At 49.4% G+C, this 24,749-nt stretch overlaps 1 protein-coding gene across 1 annotated transcript in view; it reads left to right on the forward strand.

The window, feature by feature from the left end:
* Window positions 493–24,749, forward strand: part of GTF2I (general transcription factor IIi) — a 154,499-nt gene continuing 130,242 nt past the window's right edge. Inside the window, exon 1 of the mRNA XM_021086344.1 lies at window positions 493–795. The gene's annotated coding sequence lies outside the window, so the exon portion shown is untranslated. The remainder of the gene's footprint in view (window positions 796–24,749) is intronic.

Raw genomic sequence — 24,749 nt, forward strand, 5'->3', positions numbered from 1 at the left:
GGCCCTGTCCCAGCCTTCCAGACTCTGCTTCCCACTGGAAAGATGCCAGCCAGAAACCACAGACTTGGCCTGCCACACCCACCCCTTCCTTCTCTCTGCTAGTACCACCACCTCCTGCCCACATCCCAGTAGCCCAGGATCTGTCAGGGCTCTCCATGGCATTCTCAGGCCCCTGGCCCTGAGCCCAGCCAGTCTTTAATCTCTAGGATCAGGGGAGGGGCGACCCCCTGAGTTGACCACCGCCCTCAAGGCATAAGCCGCCTAGGAGATCAAGGGCAGCATTGCAGCTGCCACCTTGCTTTCCTCCCCCCTCCCCTGGCACCCAGCCTTCCCCCATCTTATCCTGTTTCTCCCTGGATTAACCCCCACCCCCACCCCCCCGCCCCGCAGCAGAGTGCCGTGCCAACGCCTCAGCCCTCCGGGTCCGTCTCGCTCCTCTGCCTGTCATCCCGCTGCTCCTTCCTCTTTCTTCCCCACGCAGCCACCAAACAGCGAGCGACTGCAGCCTGGGCACCGGCCTGGCCGCGGCCGCCCTGGGGCTTGTGCCCACCTGGCGCCCCCGCCGCCCGGCTGGCGCCTCCGGGTTGTCTAGACCGGCCCGGGCGTCCCCGCCCCCGCGCTCAGATCTGCGGCCAGAGCCGGAAGTGGCTCCTGCACTGCACGAGACGGTGCCCGGCGGCGGCGGCTGCGCGGAGAGGCGGGGACCCCCCGGGGCCTGGGGACCGGCGTGCGAACCCCGAATCTCCGCGGACTGTAGAGCCTCTGCATCTGTCATCCTCGGACGCGTGCACATAGGTGGGTTGGTGCAGCCAAACCCTCGCGCCTTGGTCCTGACCTCATTCCATAAAAGCCTGAGGGATCCCCCCCTCTCCCTAGTCAAAGCTTTTGAACCAAGAGGTAGCCTGTGTCTGTTTCCTCTCCGGTCCAGGGAGCCCTGGACTTTGGGAGGGGTGTCTGGGCTGAATACGGAGGTTGTACGCGGCCACCGCTGGCCACCCATCCCTCCCTCGACTTTCCCCCTCGCCCCCACTGCCTGCTTGCGTGGCCCACGCTGTGCCCTCCCAGCGCCCCCAGATCCCCTGGGCTGCCTTCCTAAGTATGTCTTCCCCAGCACACCCTGCCTTCTGCACAAGAGCCCAGATGCTGTTTATGCAACCTCTCCAGAATCTCAGTGTACTGTACTTTTTAAAGTGATGTGATTCAAAGCACTCATTCTTTAATTAAACTTCATTTAGCTGCCATCTGTCTGGGTTCAAAATTGGCTTCGTGTTTTGCAACTCTAAATGAGAATTGTTATTGGATTTGTAAACACATGCACCCAAAAGAAAAAAAAAATCACAAAACACTTTCAAAAGTAATAAATGAGGAATGTGCAGAAGGAATGTTAGGAGCTGCATCTTAAACGTTCTAATTGCCGGGGAATGTATTCTGGTGGGTACATAATCATTTTATATACAAATCTTTGTATAGAAATCTGGTATCAATGAAAAGATCAAGATTATAGAAAATGCCAGAATTATATTTGACTGAAAACAGTAATAAAGCAATAATCAGAGCCGGGACAAAGCGAGGGTGAGGCGGGGGGTGGGGGGGCAGCAGCTCTGGAGCACCTGTTCCCCTGCAGGGAGCCTCCCTCACCTGCCCAGCTGCCTCCCTGCCCCTGAGCTCTACTGGCAGGGGCTTCACAACAACCCTTTCAGATATAGATACACATAGACAGGTGCATTTTAAAAGCATCAAAGCTTTGTTGAGGGTCGTCTGCTGACCTCCAGAGTACAGGGTCTCCTCCCTCCCACGTGGTCCAGGCAAAGAAGGAGAAAGAAAAGATGGAAATGGATGTTAGTGCCTCTTTTAACCCTCAGGCAGTGCCTTTGTGACAGGTGAATGTGCTTTGGGGAAATGGGACTAAGGATTTTCGGAAACTAGGCACGAAGACAGAGGGGGAGCAGGGCTGTTGGCTGGTGGTCTCTGGAGGGGCAGTTCTTGTTGGCAGCGTTTCTGGGGTGATGGAGGTTGGAGGATGCAGAAGTGGGAATATGGGTGGAAGTTGAGGTGTGGATTCAAACAAGATCCCAACATCCCCCAAGACTCTCTGTGTGGTTTGGCCTCTGTCTCGTGCTTCCCTGATCTCATCTCCTGGGCGGGCCGTCTCCACCTTTCTGCCTCATGCGGTTGGGGGTCCTTTCATTTCCTCAAAACAGTCTCCCGTTCTTCCCAACTCACATGGCGGCGCCTTCTTGTTTTACCTTTCCCTGAAATGTCCCCTCATCAGAGGCATCTCCAGACCACTCAGTTGAAAGCAGATGCCCTCCTCCTCATAACTTTAAAATTTCATTTCCTTTTTAAAAAATCATGTTTAGGAGTCCCCTTGTGGCTCAGTGGGTTACGCATCCGGCATTGTTACAGCAGTGGCTTGAGGGGCTACTATGGCTTGGGTTCAATCCCTTCCTGGGAATGTTCAGATGCCATGGGCGCAGCCCAAATTTTTTAAGAAATAAATAGGTAGGCGTTCTTGCTGTGACTCAGCTGGTTAAGAACCCGACATAGTGTCTGTGAGGTTGCAGGTTCGATCCCTGGCCTCCCTCAGTGGGTTAAGGATCTGGTGTTGCCCTGAGCTGTGGTGTAGGTCGCAGGCGCGGCTCGGATCCCCCGTTGCTGTGGCTGTGACACAGGCGGGCAGCTGCAGCTTCCATTTGACGCCCAGCCCAGGAACTTCCACATGTCGCAGGTGTGGCCATAAGAAGGCAGGCAAGAAGGTCCTGTTATTACTACAGCAGACTCCACAGAAAGGAGGAGAAGGTGCGTCTTTCCTTAACTCTAAATCCTCCTTCCAGAGTTCCCTTCGTGGCTCAGCGTTTAGCGAACCCAGCTAGCATCCATGAGGATGCGGGTTCGATCCCTGGCCTCACTCAGTGGGTTAAGGATCTGGTGTTGCCATGAGCTGTGGTGTAGGTCGCCGACCTGTGGCTCGGATCCGGCGTTACTGTGGTGTAGGCCGGCAGCTACAGCTCCAATTAGACTGCTAGCCTGGGAACCTCCATATGCCGCGGGTGTGGCCCAAGAAATGGCAAAAAGACAAAAAAAAAAAAAAAAAAAAATCCTCCTTCCTGGTGATTCCAGTAGCCTGGCGCCCACTGCATACCCGTCCCCCCACCCACGAATCCATCCGTGGGCAATCATGACAGGTGCCTCTGCCCATTTTTTTCCACCATTAAAGCCTGCTTGCTTGATTTCTGGTCAAGTGTTTGGACTCCAGAAGCCTGATGTTTCAACATCAATGTCCCTGAAACAGCCCGCCTAAGATGCAGGAACTGGGAGCCAGGATAAACACTGGGTATTACCAGAGGGACCCGTGACTCTCCACCTTGCTTACACTAGTGCAGATGATGGTCAAACGACTACGCTACCCTAACCGTCTCCCATGTCAGGGCCATTGGGCAAGACCTTTTGTGTGCACTGCTAATCCTCGCAGCCCTGCAAAGTAAATAGTCTTTCTTCCTCTTACCCATGAGGAATTTGAGGTTCAAAAAGATCAAGGGCTATATCCCGGGTTACACAACCAGGAAAAATTGAGCACCCAGCCAGAACTCAAAGCTAGGGCTGCCTGACTCAGAGAATTCTGGCCACCAAGCCCTGCCCCAGGGTGGCTCCTGCGTGCAGCTGCCTCTCCCTGCTCCAGGCGCAGCAAAGGACGGAAAGGCAGTGGGCAGCCTCCCGCTGGGAAGAGTTCTCTTCTGGTGTCCTCCTTGTTTGAAGAAGAACAGAGGTACATAAAAAAGCGTGGGGACCTATGTTCAGCATCCTGTAATAACCTGTAATGGAGAGTGCCCATTGTGGCTGTATCCATGAGGATGCAGGTTTGATCCCCGGCCTCCCTTAGTAGGTTAAGGATCTGGCCTTGCTGGAGCTGTGGTCACAGACGAGGTCACAGATGAGGCTCAGATCCTGTGTTGCTGTGACCGTGGTGGACGCTGGCGGCTACAGCTGTGATTCAACTCCTAGCCTGGAATCTCCATATGCTGTGGATGCAGCCCTTGAAAACAAAACAAAATAAAACCTATAATGGAAAACAATCTGAGAAAGAATGTATATATGAATAACTGAATCACTTTGCTGTACACTCAAAACTAACACAATATTGTGAATTAACCACCCTTCAATTTAAAGTTTTTTTTACTGCTGTATAGCAGCGGGAACTATATCTAGTCACTTACGATGGAGCATGAGCATGTGAGAAAAAAATGTATACATGTGTGTGTGACTGGGTCACCTTGCTGTACAGTAGAAAATTGACAGAACACTGTAAACCAGCTATAATGGAAAAAATAAAAATCATTATTAAAATAAGTAAAATCTTTTAATTTTTTTTGTTTGTTTGTTTTTCCTGCCTTTTTTTTCTTTTGTCTTTTTAGGGCCGCACCCACAGCATATGAAAGTTCCCAGGCTAGGGGTCTAATCAGAGCTGTAGCCACCGGCCTACACCACAGCCACAGCAATGCTGGATCTGAACCGAGTCTGCAACCTGCACCCAGCACAGTGCACGGCAACACCCAATCCTTAACCCACTGAGCAAGGCCAGGGATCGAACCTATAACCTTATGGTTCCTAGTCGGGTTCATTAACTACTGAGCCACGACGGAACTCCAAATTTTTCAAAAACAAAGAACAGGATTAGCTTGAAAACAACAAGAGCAACAACAACAAAAAAACAATCCAGTACTTAACACATGGTGGTATCACAATAAAATGTAGCAGAATATATTGAGAATATTAGACAAAAAAGGGATACACAGCCACTTCAAGCTCTGCCCAGAAAAGTTGCTAGGATACTCTCAGTCCACAGGAAAGGGACAGGAACAAGAGGCCCAAGCTGGAAGGACTAGAGGTCCGTATACAACCACATACACTCACATGTATACACACTCACATACTCATGCACACACTCATATACACATTCCCACATATGCACACTTTCCTTTTTTTTTTTTTTTGCTTTTTAAGGCTGAAGGTTCGGCATATGGAACTTCCCAGGCTAGGGGTTGAGTCGGAGCTGCAGCTGCCAGCCTACACCACAGCCACCACAGTGCCAGATCCTAGATGCGTCTGTGACCTACACCACAGCTTTCGGCAACATGAATCCTTAACCCACTGAGCGAGGCCAGGGATCGAACCTGCATCTTCATGGATACCAGTCAGGTTTGTTTCCACTGAGCAACAATGGAAACTGCCGACACACACGTATTGTTTTTTATTTTATTTATTTATTTTTTTTTTGTCTTTTTGCTATTTCTTTGGGCCGCTCCCGCGGCATACGGAGGTTCCCAGGCTAGGGGTCGAATCGGAGCTTTAGCCACCGGCCTACGCCAGAGCCACAGCAACGTGGGATCTGAGCCGTGTCTGCAACCTACACCACAGCTCACGGCAACGCCAGATCCTTAACCCACTGAGCAAGGGCAGGGACCGAACCCGAAACCTCATGGTTCCTAGTCAGATTCGTTAACCACTGTACCACGACGGGAACTCCCCTTTTTTTTTTCCGTATTGTTTTTTAAATCTGTTCATTAGACTTGCTGTATCGCACAGGGTACTCTACCCGATATTCTGTGATCATCTATGTGGGCGAAGCATCTGAAACAGAATGGCTGTGTGTCCATGTAGAACTGTATCAGTTTATTGTACAGCAGAGAGTCTCACAACATTGTCAATCAACTAGATGCAATAAAACTTTCAAAAATGAAAAGAAAAAAAAAAAAAAAAAAAAAACCTGTCCGTGAGAGGCATTGTCACGCTTCCCAATTATGGCACCATGCTTGGCTTGCAGGTAATTGAGCTTGGCCTGTGAGAAGGTGCTGCAGAGGGGAGCCCCCTCCGCCGCCGCTCTGCTGGCCTCCGGGGCCCCAGGAGGAAGTCCTCCCGCCTCCGTCTGGCCCTGGGGCCCAGCCCCCAACAATTCCTCTGTCTCTCCCAGTGTGCTTTGGGCTCCAGCCAAACCATGTCCTCACTGTTCTCAGAACATTCTAGAGCCTCTCACACCTCCACGCCCCTGCCTAGGGCCTTCAGCCTGGCTGGCCCGTCCCTTTTCCTTTGCTTGGCAAGGGTCTGCCCTGCTCTGTGGTCCAGCAGGAAGGGCTTCTGTGTGCCGCCTCCTTAGGCGGTCCCGGCCCAGCAGGTGCTTTCGGAAAATGCCACACAATGTGCCATTGTCCCCTGAAAAGAGCTTATTGAACACACGGCCTCAAACTCCAGCTCCTGGGGGAAATAACGATAAAAAAAAAATTAAAAAAAAATTAAACTCCAGCTCCTAATATCTCCTAAATATCCTCCAGGAAAAAGAAGGTCCTTTTCTTCTCTGTCGTCTTCCAGGACGTCCCGTAGTCCTGAATGAAGCCTGAGATGCAAGAGGCCTTCCTTGCTCAGGAATCTGCGCTTCCTCTTGAAGCCTCATTTTTTGTTCTGGGGTTGCTTTTCCCACCACAGTGTACATTCCATCCCCGCGACTTAACTTATGTTATAACTAGGAGTTTGTAGCTCTGGACCACCTCAGCCCACTTCATCCATCTTCCACCTGGCTGCCTCTAGCAACTACCAGTCTGTCCTCTGGATCCATAGGTTCTGTTTGTTGGTTTGTTCTTCTCTTATTTATTTATCTTTTTAGGGCCATACCCGCGACATATGGAGGTTCCCAGGCTACGGGGCGAATCGGGGCCGGCCTACACCCCAGCCACAGCAACGCCAGATCCTTAACCCACTGAGCGAGGCTAGGGATTGAACCCGCGTCCTCAGGGATGCTAGTCAGGTTTGTTAACTGCTGAGCCACAACGGGAGCTCCTGTTCGTCTGTGTTTTTAGATTCCACATATAAGTGAAATCATACGGTATTTGTCTTTGGTTTCTTTCGCTCAGCGGAATATCCTCAAGGTTTATCCATATCTGTCGCAAGTGGCCAGATTTCATTCTTTTTTTATGGCTGAGTGACACGCCGTTGTGTGTAGGTACCCCGTCTTCTTTATCTAGTCATCCATCGATGGGCACTTAGGTCACGTCCGTGTCTTGGCTGTTGTGACTGATGCTGGAGTGGACGCAGGGTTGTAGATTTCTCTTCAAGTTAGTGTCTGTGTTTCCTTTGGCTAAATACCCAGAAGTGGAATCACTGGATCGGTTCTATTTTTAATTTTTAGGACTCTCTGTACTGTCTTCCATAGTCCTTGTGCTAATTTACGTTCCCACAATGGTACATAAGGGTTCCCTTTTGTCCACATCCTTGCCAGCATGTGCCATTTGTTGTCTTTTTGATAACAGCCATTCTAACAGGTGTGGCTTGTTGTTTGGGGTATTTTTTTTGGCAGCACAAAAATTCCCAGGCCAGGGATTGAACCCACGCCACCCCCAAGACCTGAGCCACGGCACTGACAGTGCTGGCTCCTTAACCTGCTTGGCCACCAGCGGGGAACTCCCTCTCACAGTTTGCCTTGCATTTCCTGATGACCCGTGATCTTGAGCACCTTTTCACGTACCTGTTGGCCACCTGTATGTCTTTGGGAAAATGTTGAGATGCTCCGCCTTTTTTTTTTTTGATCAGATTGTTTGCTGTTTGCTATTGAGTTGTGTGACTTCTTTATACCTTTTGGATATTAACCCCTTGTCAGCTCTATGGTATATTGGCTTCCATTCGCTGGGTTGTGGAAGCCTCGCTGTTCGGGGGTCTCTAGCCCTCGATCCTTCCGCAAGAGCGCACCCCACTTGTCTCCCACCTGCCCTGCCGCCACAGGCTACGACTCCCTTTGCTTCTGCTCCCTTATCCCTCTCCGTCCTTTCTTGCTGCCCGCCTCTGCTCTCAGACGAGGCGATCCTCGGACTCGGAGAGGGCTCCCGTACTTGGCTGAGGGGCTTCCTCCTCTCCTGGACCTTGAGTCCTCTTCGGAGACTGAGCATCTGGTTCCCTGGATCCCAGTGAAGAGCATGGTTTGAAGCGAATCTGGAAAAGGGGCAGGGATTGCAGAGGGTGGGAGAGTCACAGGCTGTGTTTTCAGTAGCTGTTTGAGCCTCTTGGCTTGGCCATCAGGGCCAGGAGGCAGCAGTGTCCCGTGCCTTCCAGAAAGGCCATGAGCCCCTTGGAGAGACAGACGGTCCATTGGCTGGGACCCCACGCCTCTGCTTCTGAGGGCCCAGAAGCAAGTCAGCCACCAACGTGTAACTGCAAATGAAGACCAGAGCTGAAGGAAATGGACAAGGTGGGGGCACCAGGGCCGGGGGCGCTGCCGAGAAGAGACGAGGATGAAGATGAGGCTCAGGAGGAGTCAGCCAAACCAAAGGCAGGAGGAAAGCCAGGGCCCCCAGACACGGGACAGAGCATGGGAGCCCCGAGGTGGGGACAGGGAGGAGGAGGGCTTCTTTCTGTGATGGTGGCACGTGGTGGCGGGGGCTGGAGAGGCAGGACGTCATTCACAGAAGAGTTTTCGTTGGGGCAGCGTTGCTGGAACTCAGCCTCTGCTTCCTGGAGCCAAACAGAAACTCGCAGACGAGAGTATTGCTTTGCCAGGCAAAGGAGGGTCACAGCGGGCTAATGCCTTAAAGACCACCCCTCCCCCTTAGGCGAGATTGGGAAGTGGTTTTATAGTTTGGGAGTGAAAAATAGGGCCACAGATAAGGATCGGGGCAGAGGCCAGCTTGCATTGTTTTCAAAGCTGGTGTTCAGTGGTCTGGTGCTGGTTTTCTTTCCAGAGCAAAGATTGCTTTGAGAGTTGCCGTCCTGGCTCAGTGGTTAACGAATCCGACTAGGAACCGTGAGGTTGCAGGTTCGATCCCTGGCCCTGAGCTCAGCGGGTTAAAGATCCGGCGTTGCCGTGAGCTGTGGTGTAGGTCGCAGATGTAGCTCGAATCCAGCATTGCTGTGGCTGTGGTGTAGGCCGGCAGCTGCAGCTCTGATTGGACCCCTAGCCTGGGAACCTCCATATGCCGCAGGTGAGGGCCTAAGAAGCAGAAAAAAAAAAAAAAAAAAAAAAGTGCTTCATTAACATCTTCCATTTGTAAATATGTTATCTATGTTCCTTGAGAAGGAACCAGGACCTGCCCCCAGGCTGCTACTCTTTCTGGACACACCTCCCTGGTCTCTGCCTCGCCTCCCTTCCCTGATCAGCAACTGCTTGAACCTGCTCTGTGCAACTCAGGGAAGGTCATAGAGGCTGAAGTTTATTCCCCAAAAACAAGAAATGGGGGACACAGAACGGCTGTGTGCCCAGGAGCCCCCACAGCCCTGCTTGGTTTCAGAAGCAGCACAATTCAATTTATGTTTAAAAAAAAAACAAAACACACTCCGGGGAGTCCCTGGTGGCCTAGTGGTTAAGGATTCAGCATTATTACTGCTGTGGCTCAGGTTCCATCTCTGGCCCAGGAACTTCCACAGACTGTGGGTGTGCCCCCTCCACACCCCCTCCCCGCAAAAAAAACCACCCTGGAGTTCCTTGGTGGCGCCGCAGGTGAAGAATCCTGCGTTGTCACTACTGTGACTCGGGTGGCAGCTGTGGCACAGATTCAGTCCCTGACCCCAGAACTTCTGCATGCTGCAGGTGTGGCCAAAAATTAAAATTAAAAACTGGGCGTTCCCGTCGTGGCGCGGTGGTGGTTGGCGAGTCCGACTAGGAACCATGGGGTTGCGGGTTCGATCCCTGCCCTTGCTCAGTGGTTAAGGATCCGGCGTTGCCGTGAGCTGTGGTGCGGGTTGTGGATGCATCTCGGATCCCGCGTTGCTGTGGCTCTGGTGTAGGCCGGTGGCTACAGCTCCGATTGGACCCCTAGCCTGGGAGACTCCATGTGCCGTGGGAGCGGCCCGAGAAATGGCAAAAAAAAAGACAAAAAAAAAAAAATTAAATTAAAAACTCACTCTGGTTGCTGTGTGGAGAATCTAAAGAACTAAACACAACACAACAGAAAACACAGGTGACCAAAGTAAAAAAGGGCCAAGGAAGTTACTGGACATCTCGCCTAAGAAGATATCCCAGAACTATGTCTAGATACTCATGTTGCAACAGAAGAAAGGGTGGGGGAAAAACTGTAATTGCAATGTATACATGTAAGGATAACCTGACCCCCTTGCTGTACAGTGGGAAAATAAAAAAAATAATAATAATAAAAAAAAAAAAAAGAAGATATCCCGATAACCAGGTAATACGTGAAAAGATGCTCACCATCGGGAGTCACTGGGGACGCGCAAGTCAAAACCACAGTGAGATCCCCCTAGGGAGGCTATTATAAAAAATAAAACAGAAAGGAGGTCCTGTCGTGGCGCAGTGGAAATGAATCTGACTAGGAACCATGAGGTTGTGGGTTCGATCCCTGGCCTCGCTCAGTGGGTTAAGGATCTGGCGTTGCCGTGAGCTGTGGCTTGGATCTGGCATTTCTGTGGCTGTGGTGTAGGCTGGCAGCTACAGCTCCATTTCGACCCCTAGCCTGGAACCTCCATATGCCGTGGGTGCGGCCCTAAAAAGACAAAAGGCAAAAAAATAAAAAATAAAATAAAACAGAAAAAAACAAGGGTTGGCAAAGATGGGGGAAACTGGAACCATTCTGCTTTGCTGGTGGGCGTGTGAAATGGTGAAAAACTGGCAGTTTCTCAAAAAGTTAAACATGGAATGATCTGACCAGTGTGATATTGTGATATGATAAAAAAAAATATATGTTTTGGTCTTGACCTGTCTTCCTGGTACCAGACTCTAAAACCCTTGGCAGTTCCCATTGTGGCTCAGCGAGTTAAGAACCTGACTAATACCCACGAGGATGTGGTGGGTTTGATCCCTGGCCTCACTCCTTGGGTTAAGGATCCAGCGTTGCTGGGAGCTTTCGTGTAGGTTGAAGCTGTGGCTCAGATTTGGTGCTGCTGTGGGTGTGGCGTAGGCCGGTGGTTGCAGCTCTGATCCAACCCCTAGCCTGGGAACCTCTCTATGCTGCAGGTGTGGCTCTAAAAGAAAAAAGTAAAATAAAACGCTTGGGATTGCCCAAGTGCTCGGAGTCACAAAGGTGCTTTTGTTATTCAAAAGAAGCGCTTGACACACACCTGCGGTTCTGTTAACGCGGTGACTTTCAGGACGCCCCTGCGGAAGGAGGCTGGTCGCCAGGGGAAACCTAGTGCTTAGGGGGTGGGAACTGTCCGCCCCACCCCCTGAACGGCCGCCGGAGGGAAAGTTGATGGATGGGATTAAATTACTCATCAGTGGCCAGTGATTGGATCCGTCTTGCTCACACAAAGAAGCCTTCAGAAAATTCCCTAGGGTACAGGTTCCACGCCCTTCCTTGTGAAGGAACCAGAAGGCCTCCTTGTGTCAGGCGTGTGGTGCCCCTCAGACTGCCCTGGGACAGACACCCCTGTGCCCTGGACCCTTCTGGCCCAGGCCCTCTGCCCCCTCTTCATCTGGCTGTTCATGCATTTGCTTTAACGTCCTTGGTCATAAACTGGAAATCTAGGCAGTCAGTAAACCGTTAGCCTGAGTTCTGTGGGTCACGCATCTGTTAGACAAGGAGAGGGTTCTGGAAACCTCCGATGTATCGCTGGTCCTTCAGAAGCGCAGGGGGCAGCCCGGATTTAGGATTGGCTTCCGGAGTGGGGTCAGGCCTTCAGGATTGAGCCCTTAACTTTTCCTTTTTTTTTTTTTCTCATCACAACTCCATGAGCTATTGCAGCAGTTTTATGTTTTTTCTTTCCATTTTTTAAAATTCAATGATTCTTACTATATTTATAGTTGTACAACCATCATCACAACCTAATTTTAAAACCTTTCCATCCCAAAGGCCCCAGTCCATCCCTACCCCCTCACCCCCAACCCATCGCCTTTGGTGAGACCATGAGTCTGTTTCTGTTTCAAAGACTGTGAGTCCGTTTCTGTTCTGCAAAGAAGTTCCTTGTATCCTTTTTTTTAGATTCCCCGTATAAGTGATAGCCTGTGATGTCTGTGTCTCACTGTCTCACTGAGCCCTTCACCTTAATCTCTGGGTAGATAACATCAAAATTGAGTTAGGCTATAGACCCACTCAGCTGGTGTCTGAAAATTGCTTGGTGTGGGGAAACCCGCACGGGTTTAGTAAGGAGAGCTGTAGCTAGTGTGTTGTAGCCAAGGAGAAACACAGCAGAATGTTTCATTTTTACCCAGCAGTTCCACTCTAAGGCATGACCCGAAGGAACTGAAAGCAGGGACTCAACAGACATTCGTACTCCACTGCAGCAGTGTTCACAAGAGCCAAAAGGTGAAAACAACCCCAGATCCACCAACAGATGAACTGACAAGCAAAATGTATTATATCCACAGAACGGAATGTGTTTTAGCCAGAAAAGTAGGTGACGTCCTGGCGTTCTCTTGTGGCACAGGGAGTTAAGGTTCTGGTATTCTCATTGCAGTGGCTCGGGTCGTTGCTGTGATGTGGGTTCCATCCCTGGCCCAGGAACTTACACATGCCACAGGTGTGGCCAAAAAATAAAATAAAATAAGTGAAGTTTTGATATCTGCTGCAGCAGGGATGAACTTTGAAACCATGCTGAGTGAAAGAAGCCAGACGCAAAAGGGAAAATGCTATATGGTTCCATTTATAAAAGGTATTTGGACAAGCAAGTGCATAGAGACAGAAGAGAGATCAGAGGTTAGCAAGAGCAACGAGGGGAGGAAAGAATGCAGAACGATGGTTTAATGGATACAGAGTATCTGGGTTTTTTGGCGGGGGTTGTTTTTGGTTTTTTTGTCTTTTGTCCTTTTTTAGGTCCGCACCTGCAGCATATGGAAGTTCCCAGGCTAGGGGTCTAATCAGAGCTACAGCTCCCAACCTATACCACAGCCACAGCAACGCCAGATCTGAGCCTTGTCTGCAACCTACACCCCAGCTCACGGCAACACTGGATCCTTAACCCACTGAGTGAGGCCAGGCATCGAACCCGCCACCTCATGGTTCCTAGTTGGATTCGTTTCCACTGCGCCACGACGGGAACTCCCAGAGTATCTGTTTTAAATGATGAAAAATTCTGGAAGTAGTAGTGATGGTTACCTATCATTGTGAGTGTATTTAATGCCACGGAGTTATACACCTAAATAGGAAATGTTATCAGTATTTCACTAGGATAAAAATTACTTTCATTTAAAAAAAAATTGTAATGTCCGCACCCAGGGCACGAGGAAGTCCTGTGTCAGGAATTGAACCTATGCCACAGCAGTGACCTGAGCCCACTGCAGTGACAACACCAGAACCTTAACCCGCTGAGCCACAGGGGAACTCTGCCAAGCTTGTCTGGATCCAATCCATCTTTGCTGGACCAGAGAAAGCCAGCCCCCATGGAGCATCTTGAAACTCCCTGGCTGCACAGAGGGCTTTTGCCAATGATGGCAGTACTCAGCCACCGCCGGGCACTCTAAGTGCCATGACGGCCGTGCCACTGGGAGGCAATCCCTGCAGATCCCTGAGTGGCCACTGGCACCAGGAAGAGGGCAGGTTCAGGGCCCAGTGGGGTCTGAGTACCTCTCTGTCTGGAGGAGGGCAGAGGAAATTCTGGCTCCCTGGAGCATCGAGACCCTTGCTCGTGTCTGTATCCTCCATAAGCCACCAGCCGCCCATTTGCTCCAGGGCCCAGGAGTCCTGCTTTCTTCTCAGGCCTGAATCTGATACATGAAGGGGGTTCTCGGGACCAGGGTGATGAATGAACGGGTGCTCGAGGCCACAGACGCCAGCTTGGGAGCCCAGGGAGGCCCAGCCCCTGCTGGGGTGACCCACAGGAAGTTGGTGGCTGAGCCAAGATTGGACCCAGGTGCCCCCTCCCGGCCCCGGCCCCTCTCCTGGGGCACCGGCTCCCTCTGCCCTCAGACCCTGGGGAGGGATGGCCCTTGAGTCACCCGCATGCTCTCTTCACAGGGTGTTTTTTTTTTTTTTTTTTTTTCTTTTGTTCTCTTTCCCGTCTGGAAAATCTGATTTGAACTTTGAAAGCCGAGCCATCTTAGGATCGGGTTGCCTGATGTAGCAAATAAAAATATAGGGCGCGCAGTTAAAGGTGACTTTCCGATCACCACCAAATAATTCTTTAGTGTACGCATAAACCATCCAATAGTTGAGACAGAACTTCCACGGAAAATAATCATTTATGGAGTTCCCGTTGTGGCTCAGAAGAAATGAGGATGAGGGTTCCATCCAGGAGGATGTGGGTTCAATCCCTGGCCTTGCTCAGTGGGTTAAGGATCCGGCATTGCCAAGAGCTGCAGAGTAAGTCGCAGATGCAGCTTAGATCCCAAGCTGCCGTGGCTGTGGTGTAGGCAGGCAACTGCAGCTCTGATTCAACCCCTAATCTGGGAAATTCCATATGCCTCCAGTGCGGCCCTAAAAAATAATAACAATAATTATTATCTGTTTGGTTTTTGTCTTTTTAGGGCCATACCTGTGGCATATGGAAGTTCCCAGGCTAGGGGTCGAATTGGGGTAATAGCTGCCTGCCTACGCCACAGCCACAGCAACACGGGATCCAAGCGAAGTCTGCAACCTACACCACAGCTCACGGCAACGCCAGATCCTTAACCCACTGAGCGAGGTCAGGGATCGAACCAGTGTCCTCATGGATACTAACCAGATTCATTTCTGCCGAGCCACAACGGGAACGCCCTATTATTATTTGCTGTTGATCTGAAATTCAAATTGAGTGGGGCTTCCTATATTTTTTTGGCACACCTGCCTTAGGAGCCAGACTCTGTTCTCTGCCAAGAGAAGGGGGCCTTTGGGTGGGGGAGGCTGGAAAGGCAAAGCAGTCAGGGCCAGTTCGGGAAAGTGGTGGCCTCCCTCCACTGGCTCCCCCAGAACCTAGCTGCACCCCAGCGCACGCAGCTGCCTTCCTTGACGCACACTTTGAACAATCCCAGAGGCGCTCTGCTTGCTCTCAGCCTGTCTGTGTTTCTAAGAACAGAAGCAATCCAGACACCTGCTGCAAAATGTCGAGAGATAAATGAGGAAGCTGCTCAGACAGCAGAGAACCGGAAGCCCCTGGCTGCCCCAAGAGAGGAAACTGGAGCAGGGAGGTGGGTCCGGGACAGCAGCACTGTGGCCCCCAGCCCCCACCCCACAGTGGCACAGAGTGGGGGCCATGAAGGCTCCAGGAAGTGAAAGGTCGCTGAGAACAGAGGATAAGCACAGTCAGCTGCTTGATTTTGTTTGTGATTGAATCTTAGCTCACAGGCGCTGCAGCCCCGCTCAGCTGCCTGTCCCATGGGGTCCAGCCACAGACCCAGGCCCGCAGAGCAGGAGCGGTAACTGAACCCTGCTCTTGACAGCCAGCAAGGTTAGGGCCCCTACTTGCATCCGCTGGTCCCGGACTCCAGCTTCCCCTGGCCACTCCCCTTCTCTGCCAGGCTGCACCTGCTTCTCTGGCCTCCTGTCTCCAGGTGGGGCTCCGATCTCCTGAGGCCTGCCTTGTTAAGCTGATAGACTGGGGCCCCACCCTCCACGCCAAGGCCTGCAGAACACACTGAAGCTGCTGGTGTGGGCTCAAACTGCTCTTCTGACTCTTCCATTTCCTCAGTGTCCCCACGTGTGGCTCCCCCGAACCCCAACCCTCAGCATAGTACCTGCCCAATCACTGGGGCCCAGCCTGCCTTGAACCTGAGCTGCCTGAGTGCTAAAAGGTAATTCCGGAAAGGTGCTGTACCCTTTTTCTTTCTTCCTCTCTTATTTATTATATGGTTTTAGAACATTATTTTATCGTGAAATTAACAAATGTTTGATGCAACGATATCAACCAATTGAAATTAACAAATGTTTGATGTAACAAATCAACCAACTGAAATTAACAAATGTTTGATGTAACAAATGTTTGATGTAACAATATCAACCAATTGAAACTTCATAATCTCTCTTTGGTCTCCAACCTTATCCCTTGCTGTTGATGTCACTGTTCATGGTGACACCTGTGTCCCTTCAGGATCTTTATACACTTAGAGTTCCCGCCATGGCTCAGTGGAAAAGGAATCTGCCTAGTAACCATGAGGATGCAGGTTTGATCCCTGGCCTCGCTCAGTGGGTTAAGGATTTGGCACTGCTGTGAGCTGTGGTGTAGGTTGAAGATGCTGCTCGGATCTGGTGTAGGCCAGCAGCTACAGCTCCGATTCGACCCCTAGCCTGGGAACCTCTATATGCTGTAGGTGTGGCCCTAAAAAGACAAAAAAAGAAAGAAAGAAAGAAAAGATCTTTATACTCATGTAATTAGCACACACTCATACCCTCTCATAATTTTTCTCCTATATTTTCCCTTGTAAATGAAAATGGACCCTATGGTAATTAGGACCACATTCAGCACCTTAAATAAGAAATGTGAAAAAAAAAAATTAAAGGAGTTCCCATTGTGGCTCAGTGGTTAACGAATCCGACTAGGAACCATGAGGTTGTGGGTTCAATCCCTGGCCTCGCTCAGTGGGTTAGGGACCTGGCGTTGCCATGAGCTGTGGTGTAGTTCACAGACACGGCTGGGATCCTGGGTTGCTGTGGCTGTGGTGTAGGCCGGTGGCTACAGCTCCGATTTGCCCCCTAGCCTGGGAAACTCCATATGCTGCAATTGCAGCCCTAGAAAAAACAAAACAAAAAGAAATTTGGGTGGGGGGTGTTGGCCTCACAGGCAGCATGTGGAAAATCCCAGGCTAGGGATCCAGCCATGCCACAGTTGTGACCTGTGCCACGTTGCAGCAACACCAGGTCCTTATACCACAAGGGAACTTCCAAGAAATATGTTTTGTTAGCTGCTGTGGCTGAGGCAGCACATGCGCCATCTCTTTTTGTTCCCCGCATCCCGAGAGTGTGACTTGGTCCCCTGGTCACAAGCTGGCTCTGCCCTCCAGCCACTGAGTCCGGGTTCCAGGCCAGCAGATGAGGGACAGCAGAAGATAACAGGCACCAATGAAAAGCATAATACGTGCTCCAAGAAAAACAGTAGTGTTCTCAGAAGTTCTTTCCTGTAGATTTCTGCTTACGGTTCTCATCAGCCAGAAATATGTCATGGGTTATGCCTAGCTGCAAGAGAAGCTGAGAAATCAAGAGTGATTTTTTTTCAGCTGGGTACATGACTTGTGACTAAGGAAGAAGGAGAGAATTAATATTGAGGAGACAGAGTTCCGTCATGGCTCAGTGGAAATGAATCTGACTAGTATCCATGAGGACACAGGTTCGATCCCTGGCCTTGCTCAGTGGGTTAAGGATCTGGGTGTTGCCATGAGCTGTGGTGTAGGTCACAGATGCGGTTCAGATCCCGTGTTGCTGTGGTTGTGGCTGTAGCTCCAATCTGACCCCTAGCCTGGGAACCTCTATGTGCTGTGGGTACAGCCCTAAAAAGACAAAAAGACCAAAAAAATAATGATAACAATTTAAAATAACAAAATAACAAATGTTTATTACCTAATGTTGATTCTGAGAGTCAGAAATCTAAGAGCAGCTTAGATGAGTGTTTCTGGTTCAAAGTCTCCTAGGAGCCTGCACTCCAGTGTGGTTGGACTGCAGTCATCTGAAGGTTCAGCTGGGGCAGGAGATGTGCCCCATCTTACTCCCACGGCTGCCGGCAGACCTCAGTTCTCTTCCTTCCTTTTGCTCTCTACCCCTCCCTCCCTCCCTCCCTTTCTTTTTTTGTCTTTTTAGGGCCTGCATGGTATGGGGAGGTTCCCAGGCTAGGGGTGGAATTAGAGCTACAACTACTGGCCTGCACCATAGCCACAGCAACGCCAGATCTGCGACCTACGCCACAGCTCATGGCAATGCCAGATCCTTAATCCATTGGGCGACACCAGGGATCAAACCCAGGTCCTCATGGGTACTAGTCAGATTCATTACCTCTGAGCCACGACAGGAACGCAAGACCTCCGTTTTCTGAATGACTCTTGGCCAGCAGCTTCAGTTTCCCAGCCCACGGGCCTCTCCTTAGGACTGCTGACTACACAGCACAGTGCTTCCCCCAGAAAGAGTGATTCCAGAGAGAAAATGAGCACCTGAGACAGAAGCCACAGGGTTTTTTTGGTTTTGTTTTGTTTTTGTTTTTTAATACTCTACAATCATCCCTCTGCTGCCTTGTGCTGCTGATCACACAGAGCATCCCTAGAACATGAGGGGCCGCACAGGGACGTGAATACCAGGAGGCAGGGGAACAACTGGGGACTGTGTTCCCCCAGTGCCTGGCTACCAACTTATCGATATTTTCTTTGGTTGCTTATGGTTTAGCTGTCATATCTAAAAAATCACTGCCTAACCCAACATCACAAAGATTTACTCTTTTCTCCTGAGACCATTATAGTGTTAGCTCTTACATTGAGGTCCAAGTCCCATTTGGAATTAATTTTTGTATAAAAAAATTAATTTGGTATTAATTTTTGTTGTGAAATAGGCTTTTAGTTTTTGTGGGTTTTTTTTTTTTTTTTTTTTTTTTTGGTCATTTTTAGGGCCACATCTCAGGCTAGGGGTCGAATCAGAGCTGTAGCCACTGGCCTGTACCACAGCCACAGCAACACAGGATCCGAGTCATGTCTGTGACCTACACCACAGCTCATGGCAACACCAGATCCTTAACCCACTGAGCAAGGCCAGGGATCGAACCTGTGTCCTCCTGGGTGCTAGTCAGATTCGTTTCCACTGAGCCACAATGGTAACTCTTTTTTTTTTTTTTTTTTTTTTTTTTTGCATGCATATATACAACCGTACAGTCCCATTTGTTGACAACATAAATGTTTCCCACTGGTTGGTCTTGGAACACTTGTCAAAGATCAACTGATCAGAATTGAGAATTTATTTCTGGGCTCTCAATGCCATCCCACTGATACATGTACCTACCCTCACACCAGTACTGCACTCTATTATAGAAGTTTTGAAATCAGAAAGTAGTGAGTCCTCCAACTTTGTTCTCCTTTTTCAGGATTATTTTGGCTATTTTGGGTCCCTTACATTTGCATAAAATCTTAGGATCAGTTTCTTAATTTCTGTCCAAAAAAGTTAGTTAGGATTTTGATAGAAATCGCTTGGAATTTATAAATCAATCTGGGGAGTATTATCATCTTAATAACATCCTATGAACATGGGATGTCTTTAATTGAGGTCTTCCTTTTTTTTTTTTTTTTTTGACTCTTTAGGGCTGCACTCAAGGCATATGGACGTTCCCAGGCTAAGCGTCCAATCAGAGCTATAGCTGCCTGCCTACGCCACAGCCACAGCAACACCAGATCCGAGCCGCGTCTGCAACCTACACTACAGCTCATGGCAACGCTGGATCCTCAACCCACTGAGCAAGGCCAGGAATCGAACCCACAACTTTAGTTGGATTCCTAGTTGGATTAATTTCTGTTGCACCGTGACGGGAACTCCCTGAGGTCTTCCTTAATTTCTTTAATGTTTTGTAGTCTTCAGTGTCCAAGTCTTCCATTGCTTTTAAAAGTTTTATTCCTGGAGTTCCTGTCATGGCTCAGTGGTTAACGAATCTGACTAGGATCCAGGAGGACGAGGGTTCAATCCCTGGCTTCGCTCATTGGGTTAAGGATCCCGAGTTGCCATGAGCTGTGGTGTAGGTCACAGATGCGGTTCAGATCCCGCGTTGCTGTGGCTCTGGCGAAGGCTGGTGGCTACAGCTCCGATTAGACTCCTAGCCTGGGAGCCTCCATATGTCCAGGGTGTGGCCCTAGAAAAGACCAAAAAAAAAAAAGTTTTATTCCTAAATATTGTATTTTTTGTGGTTGATATAAGTAGAATTACTTTCTTAATTTCATTTTTGGATTGAAATGCAATTTTTTTTGTATATTAGTCCTGTATCCTGCCACCTTGCTAAGCCCATTTATTTGGTCTAATACTTTGTGTGTGTGTGTGTGTGTGTGTGTAACAAGTTCCTTAAGTTTTATATACACGTGATCATGTCATCTGCAAGTAGAAGTGATTTAGTGCTTTCGTTCCAATCCGGATGTCTTTTATTTCTTCTTCTTGCTTAATTGTCCTGGCTTGAATGTTTCCTACAAAAAGTTAAATAGCAATGTCGTCATCTTGTTCGTGATTTTTAGTTTTTTTAATCTCTGACCATTAAGTCTGATGTTAGCTGTGGGGGTTTTGGTAGATGTTCTTTGTCAGGTTGCAAAACAGCAACGTACGCTTACATGGTACTTTTCACGTGATGTCGCTGGTCCAGGGTTTGGCACAGGGTAAGCCATGAAGAATGTTGGTTGTCATCACAGTCACCTCCATCAGCTGCTTAACCATTTTCCTCCTGCGGGACATTTAGATATTTCCTCTCTTTGACCATATAAATAACCCCACGATGAACACCCGTGCTGGTCCCTGTGCTCTTTCAAAACCAAATAATATTTTGCAATATATGGAATCAAGTCATTACACTATACACCTTGAACCTACACAGGACACTGTGTCAATTATAGCTCAATAAAATTGGGGAAAAAATAGCAGTCCCCAGACCAAAATGCTGGATCACATCAACCTCAACTTCACTCACAAAGCTTAAGAATAGGGCAGTTCTGGAGGTCCCGTCATGGCGCAGTGGTTAACGAATCCGACCAGGAACCATGAGATTGCGGGTTCGATCCCTGGCCTTGCTCAGTGGGTTAGGGATCCGTCGTTGCCATGAGCTGTGGTGTAGGTTGCAGATGCGCCTCGGATCCTGCATTGCTGTGGCTGTGGTGTAGGCTGGTGGCTACAGCTCTGATTCAACCCCTAGCCTGGGAACTTCCATATGCCACGGGAGTGGCCCAAGAAATGGCAAAAAGACAAAAAAAAAAAAAAAAAAAAAAAAAAGAATAGGGCAGTTCTACTAATCCTCTGGCACTAACCTCTTCCAATCTTCTCCATAGCTCTCGTGGGTTGGATTGTATCCTTCCAAAAAAAGTATGTTGAGGCTTCCCACTGTGGCTCAGTGGGTGAAGAACCCAACATAGTTTCTGTGAGGATGCAGGTTTGATCCCCGGCCTCCCTGATTGCCGGTTAAAGATCCGGCATTGCTGCAAGCTGTTGGCGTAGTTTGCAGATGTGGCTCAGACCTGGTGTTGCTGTGGCTGTGGTGTAGGCCAGCAGCTGCAGCTCTGATTTGACCCTTAGCCTGGGACCTTCCATATGCCACAGGTGTGGCCCTAAAAAGAAAAAAAAAAAAAAAAAAGATATGTTGAAATCTTCATCCCCAGTACCTTAGAATGTGACTTTTTTGGGAAACAGGGCCTTCACAGAGGTCGTTAAGGTAAAATGCTGTCATTAGGATGGGCCCTGGTCCAATATGACTGCTGTCCTTTGAAAAGGGGGAAATTTGGACACAGAAACAGACAAGCATGTTGGAAAGACAGTGTGAAGAGGCACAGGGACGATGCCACATGAAAGCAAAAGAATTGCAAAAATGAATGGGTGAACCACCAGCAGCGAGGAGAGAGACCTGGAGCAAATGCACCCACCCCACCCTTAGAAGGAACCAACCCTGCTGCACCTTTATCTTGGACTTCTGGCCTCTACAACAATGAGACAATAAGCTTCAGATCTTTTTAAGGCAGTGTATCTTTATCACAGCAGCCCTGGGAAATAAACACAATAATTAAAGGGGATATTGAAGATATTGGGGGAGTTCCCATCATGGCTCAGTGGTTAACAAACCCAACTAGTATCCACGAGGACGTGGGTTTGATCCCTGCCCTTGCTCGGTGGATTAAGGATCCGGATCCGGCGTTACTGTGAGCTGTGGTGTAGGTTGTGGACGTGGCTCAGATCTGGTGTTGGTGTGGCTGTGGTGTAGGCTGGCAGCTCCAGCTCGAGTTTGATCCCTAACCTGGGAACCTCCATATCCCTTGGGCATGGCCCTAAAAAGACCAAAATAAATAAATAAATAAAAATATTAGGAGGTGAGGAAAGGAACCCTGACTTCCAAACCTGGGCTTCTCACTCAGATGCGTTACCCTCGTGTGCATGTCGCTGGTTCTGTTCTGGGCTGTGCATTAGCTGCTGTCAGCTTTGCGTGCCCAAGGCTGCCTGGAGCCTGCTGTCTCCGAAGCCTGGTATAAGGCAGACAAGCTGGAACTGGACACAGACTGTGGAGCTGAAACGTGCCAGGGCAGTGGCAAGAGCACTCTGGCCCTGCCCGCGCACATGCCCTCCGAGATCATTATTGTCGCATATTTGTGTGGAAAACGAGCTTTTTCAACATCTTCAGTTGAGATGTTGAAAGCTGAGCACTGCTTGACTCCCTTTGTTCTAAATGGAGGAATTAGGAGTTCTCTTGGGGCCAGTGGGTTGAGGATCTGGTATTGTCACTGACGTGCCTTGGGTCACTGCTATGGTGCAGGTTCGATCCCTGGCCTGGGCGTTTTCATGTGTGCGTGGGGAATTACATTGTGGACAGAGGCCATGACACTGCCCACTTCCAGGGGGCTCTGTCTGTGCCAGGCCCTGCAATAAGCCCCTGACTGGGGTCGGGGCGGGAGAGGGGCTGGCTCATTGAAAGTTTATATTAATGCTTTGAGGTAAGACTATTATTATCTCGCTTTTGCAACAGAGAAAACTTTCCCAGGGCCACACAGCTAGTAATAGGCAGAGCCAGGATTTGAACCCAGAGTGGGAGCTCTTAGTTCTTGCACCATTCATTCTGTCTGCAAAACTGTTACAGTAAAGTGAATACAGTGCTTCAGTGGTAAATTTGGTAACATACCACCCTAGCAATGGGCACAGGTTCCCCCCAAGCAACCCACTCTGCCTGGATGAGCTGAAGGATGTTTCCTGGCAGGCCATTCCTTAGCTAAGCCTTGAAAAAAAGAATTCACTGCCGCTCAGTGGTGGGAAGGTCATTTCGGGTTTGTGGGAAACCAGGCAGGTGTGAAGTGGCTTGGCCAGCACCCGCCTGTTTGTTCCAGAGGTGATCTCCTTAAAATAATAAAGACCAAGAGCTACAGAGAACATAGTTCATCATCAGGGCCTCTCTGCTCATTTCAGTTACCGCTGAAATAACCCTTCTGTATTTAAAAAAGAACTATTGGAGTTCCGTCGTGGCGTGGCGGAAATGAATCCAACTAGGAACCATGAGGTTTCGGGTTCAATCCCTGGCCTTGCTCAGTGGGTTGAGGATTCAACGTTGCTATGAGCTGTGGTACAGGTCGCAGACGCAGCTCCGATCTGGCGTTGCTGTGGCTGTGGCGTAGGCTGGTGGCTACAGCTCTGATTAGATCCCTAGCCTGGGAACCTCCATATGCCATGGGTACGGCCCTAAAAGGACAAAAGAAAAAAAAAAACAAAACTATTAAAAAAAATTGAATTAGGAGTTCCCGCTGTGGTGCAATGGGATCAGCAGCATCTCTGCGGCACTAGGATACAGTTTCCGTCCCCATCACAGTGGGTTAAGGATCTGGTGTTGCTGCCACTGCAGCATAGGCTGCAACTGCAGCTCAGATCTGATCCCTGGCCTGGGAACTCCATATGTCGCAGGGTGACCAAAAGAGAAAAAAAAAATTTTAATTAAAAAAGAAAGTGCATTTAGGGGTTTTCTTGTGGCACCGTGGTTTAAGGATCTGGCATTGTCCTTGCAGCAGTTCTGGCCATTGTTGTGGCACAGGTTCCATCCCTGGCCCAGGAACTTTCACATGCTGTGGGCATGGCCCCCCCAGTTCCATTTAAAATATTTTATTTATTTATTTATCTTTCGCTTTTTAGGGTTGAACCTTCAGCATGAGGAAGTTCCCGGGCTAGGGGTTGAATCAGAGCTGCAGCTGCTGGCCTACGTCACAGCCACAGCAACAGTGGATCCTTAACCCACTGAGCGAGGCCAGGGATTGAACCCACATCCCCATGGATACTAGTTGGGTTCATAACCCCGTAAGCCACAACGGGATCTCCTTGAAATATTTTAAAAATAAGTATTATCGGGATTTCCCATTGTGGCTCAAAGGGTTAAGAACCCGACTAGTATCCATGAGGATGCAGGTTCAACCCCTGGCCTCACTCAGTGGGTTAAGGATCCAGAGTTGCCGCAGCTACACCACAGATCCAAGATGCAACTCAGATCTGGTGTGGTTGGGGTGAAGGCTGGCAGCTGCAGTTGCAATTCAACGCCTAGCCGGGAACTTCCACTTGTGACAGGTGCAGCCATAAAAAGAAAAAAAAAAATAGTACTTGCTGTCTAATTCCGTTGTTTCTATCATATGGTAACCATTTTCCAAGTAACTTACAACGATATGAAAGCTGCAGTGTGCAGGCCAAAGATTGCCCGGGGTTTTGGTCCAAGGGCACATCCCCCAGCAGCAGAAGACCCTGGCAAAGAGGAAACATGGGTTCTTGCCTAAACGGGAAGTTTATAAAAATTTTCCATGAGGTGGCAGCAGTTCTTCAAGTAGTTGTCGAAAATGGTCTTGCTGGAAAAGTTTTTTAAAATGTTGCCCCCGAAGAGATCTCTTTCCTACACTTGAGTTTTGCCCATCTTGAAATAAAATTTGTGGTGTGCAATTGCCCATCTTGAAATAAAATTTGTGATGTACAATCTGTCCCATTTAAAAATGGAAACTGTTTCCAACTGTCGTGCTTTTCTTGACTTTTCTCCCAACGCTCACAAATGGAGGTTCTTCTCCCTTTCAAGGTCATTTCCAAAGCATCTAACCAAAGATGCAACAACTCAGTTTCCATCGCAGCGACTGGAAGGCAGTCTTTAATTTTCTCACTGCCGAACAAAGGAAAGCAGGCGGGAAGGGGTTTTGGCATCTGGAAGTATTTCCTGCTTCAAGGCCGACCCGGTGTGTCCCTTCAGGTTTGGCACTCAGG

The sequence above is a fragment of the Sus scrofa genome, chromosome 3, assembly GCF_000003025.6.
Source record: "Sus scrofa isolate TJ Tabasco breed Duroc chromosome 3, Sscrofa11.1, whole genome shotgun sequence".
NCBI lineage: Eukaryota > Metazoa > Chordata > Mammalia > Artiodactyla > Suidae > Sus > Sus scrofa.